The sequence below is a fragment of the Rattus norvegicus genome, chromosome 12 (assembly GCF_036323735.1).
Source record: "Rattus norvegicus strain BN/NHsdMcwi chromosome 12, GRCr8, whole genome shotgun sequence".
NCBI lineage: Eukaryota > Metazoa > Chordata > Mammalia > Rodentia > Muridae > Rattus > Rattus norvegicus.
The window spans coordinates 50,082,833-50,090,915 of NC_086030.1; the positions used below are offsets into that span (position 1 = coordinate 50,082,833).

General features: G+C 54.2%; 2 long non-coding RNA genes across 4 annotated transcripts in view; one reads left to right on the forward strand and one right to left on the reverse strand.

Moving 5' to 3' along the window:
• LOC134481212 (uncharacterized) overlaps positions 1-1,464 on the reverse strand; it is a 10,117-nt gene extending 8,653 nt beyond the window's left edge. For 2 of the 3 annotated variants that reach the window (XR_010056602.1, XR_010056600.1), the window contains exon 1: positions 1,308-1,438. This is a non-coding gene — a long non-coding RNA (uncharacterized LOC134481212). Of the gene's footprint in view, positions 1-1,307 lie in introns of all 3 variants that reach the window. The other variant, XR_010056605.1, reaches the window with a different exon arrangement.
• The window catches only part of Miat (myocardial infarction associated transcript), a 15,234-nt gene extending 7,807 nt beyond the window's left edge, over positions 1-7,427 (forward strand). Inside the window, exon 5 of the long non-coding RNA NR_111959.1 lies at positions 317-7,427. This is a non-coding gene — a long non-coding RNA (myocardial infarction associated transcript). The remainder of the gene's footprint in view (positions 1-316) is intronic.
• The last annotated feature ends 656 nt before the right edge of the window (positions 7,428-8,083 follow it).

Consider the following 8,083-nt stretch of genomic DNA (forward strand, 5'->3'; position numbering starts at 1 on the left):
TCTGTGTCCTGTGGGATGCTATGGTCCGTGTGTGGGTTGGGGGTGTACACAGGGTCTCAGCTGAAGCTGCTGGGGACTCCTCCTGAGTCTGCTTCACCCCTTCTCAGACCCTGACCTCCTGGGGTCAGTCTGGGCTTCTGCAGATCCTTTGAGTGAACCCTATCTGTTGGGTCCTTTATCACTCCCTGTCTAAATTTATTTCTGCAAGATATGTGTCCCGAGCTCTGCCTCCTGCCCCGTGTGTATGTTGGGAGCACAGGACGTAGACTCGTGTTATCTGGGGTACCCTCATCTTCTTTCCTTGTGCCTCCCCAAGACAGCTCTGCGCATCTCCAGACCCTGACCTGCCTTGGAGCCTTGGGGATCCCTTGGATTCTGACCTCATGGAACTGGCGAGCAATCTGAAGATCCTGTCCTCCCCAGTACCTAAGACGGAGCTCCCTGAAGAAGTATTCCTGGAAGATATACAGCTTAGGATTCACCCTGCCTTTGATGGACAGCTCCGGGGGTCGGGGGGAGGCTGCAGTTTAGAGCCCTGGGGCACTGCAGGCCCCCTCCTCATTCCAGTCTCTGGAGATGGGGTAGAGCTAGGCTCCCTCCTGGCCACAGGGTGGTGTCTCAAAGGACCAGTGGGGTAGGGCAGGGACTCCACGGGCATGGAAGAGGGGCTGCTGAGGAGGGGCCCAATGTCTGTCTTTTGTCTGTTTTTCTTTTCTTTTTCCCTTTCCCTTCCCTTTCCTTTTTTTCTGCCTGTTTGCTGCTTGAGTGATGAGTCTGTTTGGGTGCTTCCTGGGTGAGGCTTAGCTCTCTGATGGTTGTGAGGAGAGGCCAGCCAGCCCTGGCCTGGGGGAGCCTGGCTAGTCCCTGTGCTATCCAGCATAGGAAGGGACCTTGGAAAGAGAAAAGGGACACTCTAAGATAAGGAGACCCAGTAGGGAGGTGCCAGGCAGGACCACGGCTCCAGCTCCCTCCAATCGCTAGAGAGCAGGGTGCGTCTGTGTAATGTTACAAAGCCTTTGCCCAGGACATGGGAGTATTCAGCCAGAGCCCCAATCCATGTTGCATAACTGCCAAGGGACAGAGGCTGGCACTGCTCCCTCCTCAGGGTGCTGTGCCCAGTATGGCCTCCTGTTCGTTCTTGTCACAGACCCTCCTGGAGGAGATGGTTTTACCACCAGCAACGGAGTAGTGTGAGGTCTTCCTTGGGGCAGTCTAGAAACAGGAAGCCCTTGACCTGGGTGGGAGCTGGGGCAGTTGGGTATTTACTCTTCATTCCGGGCTGTGGTGCTTCAGCCCCAGAGACTCACAGATAGGGCTTGAGGCTGGCAAAGCAAGGCTGAAGTGCCAGCAGTAGCTTGTGTCTCCGTGGGGCCTTTCTCTGTGTCCAGGGTGAGTGGGCTGTAAGGATTCGTCCACAAGGGTGGCGGTCTTGTTGCTTCACAACCCAGGCTTATGACCTCATGATGTTCTTTTCTCTCTATACCTTCATAGAGGGGCTGGGGATTCAGCCTGTGCCTCTTGGGAGGACTCTGACAGGTTGGTCTCACAAACATGAGCATAGAGGGGCTGGGGATTCAGCCTGTGCCTCTTGGGAGGACTCTGACAGGTTGGTCTCACAAACATGAGCATCCAATCTCCCCTTCAGAGTCCCCCACGTAGGGAGGAACAGATGAACGCAAGATGGGAACAGGGTTGCAGGTGTCTTGGGCACATGGTGTCTGCAGCCAGTACAGAGCCAGCTCAGGTCTCAGGGCACCCTCTGCAAGTCCCCTCGTCTCTACCAGCTTTGATTTCCACATTGTCAGGTGGGCCATATGTTCTCCTGGTGGCCTAGGTAGCTCTCAGAGGGCCCTGTGCCTGGCTCTCAGTAGATGCACCATACAGTTCTGTTCAGTGGGAGTTTAGGGAGTTTAGGTGAACCTTGCTGACCAGTCTGGGGCAGTGGCTACCTTTGGTCTCTGTTGTAGCTTGCCGTGTTTTCCAGAAGAAGAGGAACCTTGTTTCCCGCTAAAACACGGAGCCCATCATGGTTCTTTACTGTAAGCCATCTTGGGACAGCGGTACCTCAGACATTTACAGTTTCATAGTCAGCGGAGAGAAGCTGTGTGCAAGAAGAACTGGACAATGGGCAGTCGGAAGAGGCCAGAGTGGGAGAGAAACCCCCCCAGCTCTGGAACTAGGGAGAGATGCTTCCTAGCCAGGCTGATCCAGTCAGGGCTTTGCAGGGTGAGAAAGGTGTGGCTTGGCTGAGTGCTTTCTGGGAGGACATCAGAGCAAGAATGTAAACAGGTCAAATACAGAGCAGGACTTTTCAGAGCTCTGAAATGCCAAGGAGCATCTTGGATACTCAGGCTGGAACTGAGGGATGAAACATTTCCCATCTTTGCTGGCTACAGAGTTATTTTCTTACCAAACTTCTGGAATGCTGGGAGGACACAGGAAGACACAAGAGTGATAGGTAGAATCATTAAGGCATGCTCAGGGGTCCTGGTATCACCTGGGAGTAAAGAGAATCTTGAGGGGTGGGGGGTGGGAGGTCCAATCTTTGCCTTAGACTCAGGCCAGTTCCTTGAGGAGGGCAGGGTAGGCCAGTGGTGGGAGCAGCCCTGGAGTTGGTGATGGGAGAGATGTTTACTTTCAAGCAAAGCAATTCTGGGTGTGTGGGTTAGCTGTTTTGTGGAAAGATGCTGGTGTGTGTGTGTGTGTGTGTGTGTGTGTGTGTGTGTGTGTGTGTGTGTGTGTGGTGTATGCAAGCATGTGAGAAGATCCTTCTGGGAAGGGGCCCGGCCACAACCAGGCAGGGGGTTTGCACTGAGGACAAGCAGGGTACTTTTTTTTTTAGAGACCTGAAGTGTTTGTGGGGCTCTGAACCCACAGCCTAGAAATGGAAGCTCCCGGCTTCCTGCATGGGTCACTGAGGTTAGGCTTGATTCCTGGGGGGTTGCTGATGGGGAATGGAGGTAGACCCCCTGTCCTGGTTTAGGCCCCATGCCCAGGATGGTGGGAACAAGAGGCCTGTGGTGATGGCGGGGTGGTGAGAGGGAAAGGCTGCATGGTGTGATTAACCTACTAACCAACCCAGGGCTCGGCCAGGACGCTGTGGCACGCGACGAGATGCCTGGCCTTCTGTCAACTGACTAATCCACTAACCTGGCCCGAGCATGTCCTACTAACCCCGCAGCAGCCAAACCCTACTAACTCTGCAGGCCAGGGGCCTTCCCAGAGGCTGGGACGTGGAGCAGACAAGACTCAGGAAGGCCCTGCCTGGCGGCTGGGATCTATGTGCAGACCCATCCTGCAGGACAGGGCATGCTAAGAGACTCACCAACTCTGCCACTTGCTGCTGGCGGAACGGGACCCTTCTACTCCCCCTGGTGCCTGTGGTGAGGTGACAAAGGTGTTACCACATGGCAGGGACTTCAAAATGGAAAAAGACCTGCTGAGAGCGGGGTGCAGGGGACTGGGTGGTACCTCCATTGTCTGATCTCGGGTGTTCTGCACACAGACCCTTCTACCTGGGGCAGACATGTGCTTTGAATCCTTAACGTCTCTTCCCTTTCTCCCTTTCTTGCCAGCTTTCTCTCCCATAGGCAGCTCTTTTGATTACTAATTGTCTAACCCCGGGGCACCCCACTCGCACCCTGCTGCCCCTTAACTAACGGCCCCCCTGCTGCCTTCTTCTCTCTAGTGGCTCCTGTGTGTGTCTGCTGGTGCTGTGCTCTGACCTACTAACCTGGCCCTACTAACTGGTTTCTCTTCTTACTAACCCAGCCCTGCCGAGCTCTGGGCCTCCTGGGGGCTGGTCCCTCCTTTTGGCAAGCAGATATCCCCAGGTTGTCCAGGCCAGGTCTGAGGCAGGGGACAGCCGTATTAGTGATGCCCAGAGGAGGAGGAGGAGGAGGCTGTCCTGTGGACGTGGGACGCTGGGCTCCGAGCATGACCTCTCTCCTCTGTGCACAAGTCTGGTTGCCACCAGGAGTGGATGGGACCAGGGGATCTTGTGGGAGCCAGTGTGGTGCCTGTGGCTCCAGAATTGGCAATTCTGGGCCCTACCTAGCTGGGGCCCTCTGTGATTTAGAGTAGGGAGAAAGGGGTAGGAATGTCATGGGGCTGGCCATCTTATACAGGAGTCCAAAGGTGTGTGTCTGGACCCAAAGCCCTACCTGGAAGCTCTAAGTGAGTTTTCCTAAGCAGGAAGCAGGTGGAGGGACATGTCCCTGAAAGCCCACAAAGCAGAGTCAGCCATTTCCCATGTGAAGCCTGAGGAGAGGGCACCTGGAAGTCTGTAAAAGGGCCTTCCTCTCAGCCTGAGAAGAAATGGCCAATGACCAGGAAGAAGCTTCTCCACATAGGTGGTCAGCCAGCCAGACCTCTCCCACTGAGAGGGGTGGAAATCTCAAACTGGAAGTCTTATTTGGTACCATTTTCACACAGGAAGTAGGTGTGAGGATATTTTTTCCCTCAGGAAGTGTTTAGAAGCACTGTCCCCACACTTAGCAGACAGGCTGCCAGTTGTCAGGGCGCACATTTGGGGAAGCGCCTCTACAGGCCCTTAGGGATTATGGGAGGGGTAAATGGGTGCTGGGAAGTGAATCCTAGAGGCCCACAGGCTGATGGGAAGTCACCCCAGCTCCTTATGCTGTTTATATCCATGCCTCTGCCCCAGCCAGCCTCCCCCAGAGCCCGCCAGCTGCTAAGCCAGGGCCACACCTGGGGGTGATTTCATGCCTCACCTCCAGTAGGCTCATGGCCTCTCCGGGCTAACCTCTGGCTCCTTTGCACTAACTCTAGCTCCTCCCCCAGCTAATCCCTGCCTCTCCCTGGCTGCCCCAAGGGGCTGACCCCTAGCAGCCAGCCCCGCCCATCCAGGGGGGCTCCAGGCTCCTGGCCTGGCTTTGGCCGGCTTCTTTGAACCACCCTTTCCTCTGAACTAATGTTGTGCCTTTCTGGTCTGTTCCTTCCGGCAGAAATGAATGGCTGTGGATTTCTCTCTGACTAACAGGTCTCACACCCCTCTCCCTGTTACCACTAACGGCTTGGATGGCGGCGTGGCTGGTGAGGGAGAGGGGGAGGGAAGTTCTGAGCTTGGTTGCTACGGGGAGGATGTAGCTATTGAGAGTAGACACGTGACCGGTCTGGGTCAGAGCTTCCAAATGTCAATCAAAGTGGTAACCGGGGCTGAGGTGTGTCTCAGCCCAGAAGAAAGGATACTGTCTACTGAGCATCTTGGTGGGACCAGGCGCACAGCCGGCTTCCTGTGGGTGTGGTCACTGGCTCCATCCATAACCTTACATCTGCCGTGGCTGTTAGCTCCCTCCTGTAAACTACAGTGTCGTTCTCAGCAAGTGGTTCTTAGCTCATACAGGTGCCTGAGACACCTGTCTGGCGGGCCCAATTTGTTATTTATGGACTTGTTGAGTACAAGGTCATTTCCTGCCTGGAGTCCTTGTGTGGGGGACGACATCGAGCTCCAGGTAGAAGTATCCAGAAGGGCTGTACATTCTCCAACGCTTAAACCCTAGAGTAAAACAGCTTGATCTTTCCCTCTAAATCTCTAAGGTAGTGCTTTTACACAGGGTAGGTGTACTGGGGGAAGGGAGGGTGACTGGCAGAGAGTTAGGAACACTTAAGGCAACGGAAAGTCTCCTGGGAGCAGGGACAGGAAGCCATGAGGCCAGGGAACCCTTGTGGAGCTGGGAGTGACACCAGGTTGTGGTGGGCAAGAGAAGGGTGCTTGTTTCACTGAGTAGTCTGGAGGTCAGAGGCTAGAATGCTGGAGGCTCAGGGACAGGCGGCTGCCTAGTCAATGGGTGCTGTGAGAACTGCTTACCCACAGTCTTAAGACTGATGTAGAGTTGTCACGCAGCTCAAGGAGGGGTCTGAGCCCCCCGAGGAAGTGGAGACATCCCTTAGAAAGGTGGGTTTATCCTCCAGGTACGGCTTGAGTGTACTCGCTGCTGCCCTCTGATGGCCAGTCTGCCTCATTTCACCAACAATGCCCAGAGAAAGGCTGCCTAGGGCTCTGCTCCAGATGCTGAGAATAGACAGAAGCCTTCTCAAGGAAGGTGTGACAGGGTCTCAGTTAGGGACGGTAGCTGGTCCCTAGTGGCTGCAATTATGCATGGTGGGCCCAGGACACTGAAGGGGGCAGAGATCAGGAGAGTTAAGATGAGGTAGGTGGGGAGGCTCATTGAAGAGGGATCATGGCAGCTAAACCTTGACAGGCAGGGAGGGCATAGCTGGCTACAAGCCACACTCACTTTAGGATTAGAGAGGATCCAAGCAAGAGTCTGGGAGATTCCTGGGGGAAGTGTATCAAGTGAGAAACTCAGGATGTCGCAAGTTCCAGGCCTGGTTGACTATAAACATGGGCTTCATCCCTTGGGATGCATGCCAGACGCAGCCTTCAATTGCAATCTCAGCATAGAACACCAGAGACAGATCTCTGGGGTCTGCCTGCCTGCCTAGCATCATATGGTCTCAGAGGGTGGCAGGGCTGGAGTTCTCAGGCTGCCTCACTTGAACCAGCCCAGGTGGGACCGGGAGGGGCTTGCAAGGTGTACTGGCCACGTTATAGAAAGCACCAGAACTTCCAGTAGCGGGAAAGACACTTTGGTCCATCTGGAGAGGAGCAGGGTTCATGGTTCACCACCCTTGAACCACTCTCTCTGAGCTGCCATCTGCTCTGTACGATGGGGACCACACTGCTAGGGCTCTTGCCAAGGTGAGCTGAGCTCCTCCGGATCCCTGGGGAAAGCAAGGGACAGAGGGGACAGCAAGGGACTTAAAACTTAACACAGGCCCTGCGGTGGTGTATGCCTTCTCCAGAAGATCTGGAGGTAGGTGGTGTTGACGGTGGTGGTGATGGTGTGTGTGTGTGTGTGTATGTACGTGTGTGTGCGCGTGCGCAGAGATGAGAGAGAGAGAGAGGGACGGTAGAGAAAAGAGAGACTATAACTCGAGAAAACTGAGCCCCTGAGGCTCATTCTAATTGCCTGCATTTGGGCTGCACCTGTCCCCTAATTCCACTGAACTTTAGGCTTGTTTTGAGCAGGACCCTGTAGGTGCAGAACTGGCCTCCTGTCTGAAGAGGCCATAGGCTGTTTGGAGGGAGGAACCACCTTGGATCCTCCCCGAGGGGTGGGGCTGGAGGCAGTGAGGACTGCCTGGAGGTGTCAGGTTGGGAACTGTGGTCTAGCCACTCTGGGATCTGTCTAGCAACCCATTGTTTTATAATCATCTCAGCAAAGGTGTCTGTTCCATGTTCCCGCCGGGGGAGGCTGAGTGTGGGCCCTGAAAACCTGATGTAGATTAAAAGATGTAGACCTTTCCATGGGTCCAGCCATAGTTACGGGGTCTTTTGATTTTCATGCTTGTAGCTGCCTCTGTGTAAGATGCCATTTTGATATTAAAACCGATGCACATTGGAGAGTGACTGGTTTATGAGGGGAAGGTTGTCTTGGGGGAGGAGCGATCAGTGCGACCTCTGTCCTAGGGTGCGCTGAGTTGCTGGTGAGCCAAGATAGCGGGGCCAAAGAAGAACTCATTTTTATTTTATTAAAACATTCGGGCAAGATAGCTCAGCTGGTGAAAAAGCTCGATGTGCAAGTCTGACGATAAGTCTGATGGCAAACGAGCAAGTCTGATGGCAAGAGAGCAAATCTGATGGCAAGTTCGATTACTAAAATTTACAGAAGGGAGACTACTGGAGCTCACTGACCAGCCAGCTCAGCCTAACTGAACTTCAGCTGTCTAGAGGCCCCGTCTCAAAACACCTGAGGTTGACCTCTGACTTCCACATACTGGTGACAGACATTACTAGTTGATCACCCATCCCTCTTTGGGGACCTAGGTATGTCTTTGAGATCTTTTTCAGAACAATGTTCAAGGCAACTAGAGTGAATTGTCTGCTTGGGTGTTTTGAGAAGTTTGGGATCAGGATTTGGGTACAGACTCCCCAGGAACCAGTTTGAATCTGGGCATGGCCAGTTCTGTGCAGCGTATGGAGGAAGGCCAACTCTCTCTGAGCTGCCATCTGCTCTGTACGATGGGGACCACACTGTAAGTCAGTATGGGAGATGTG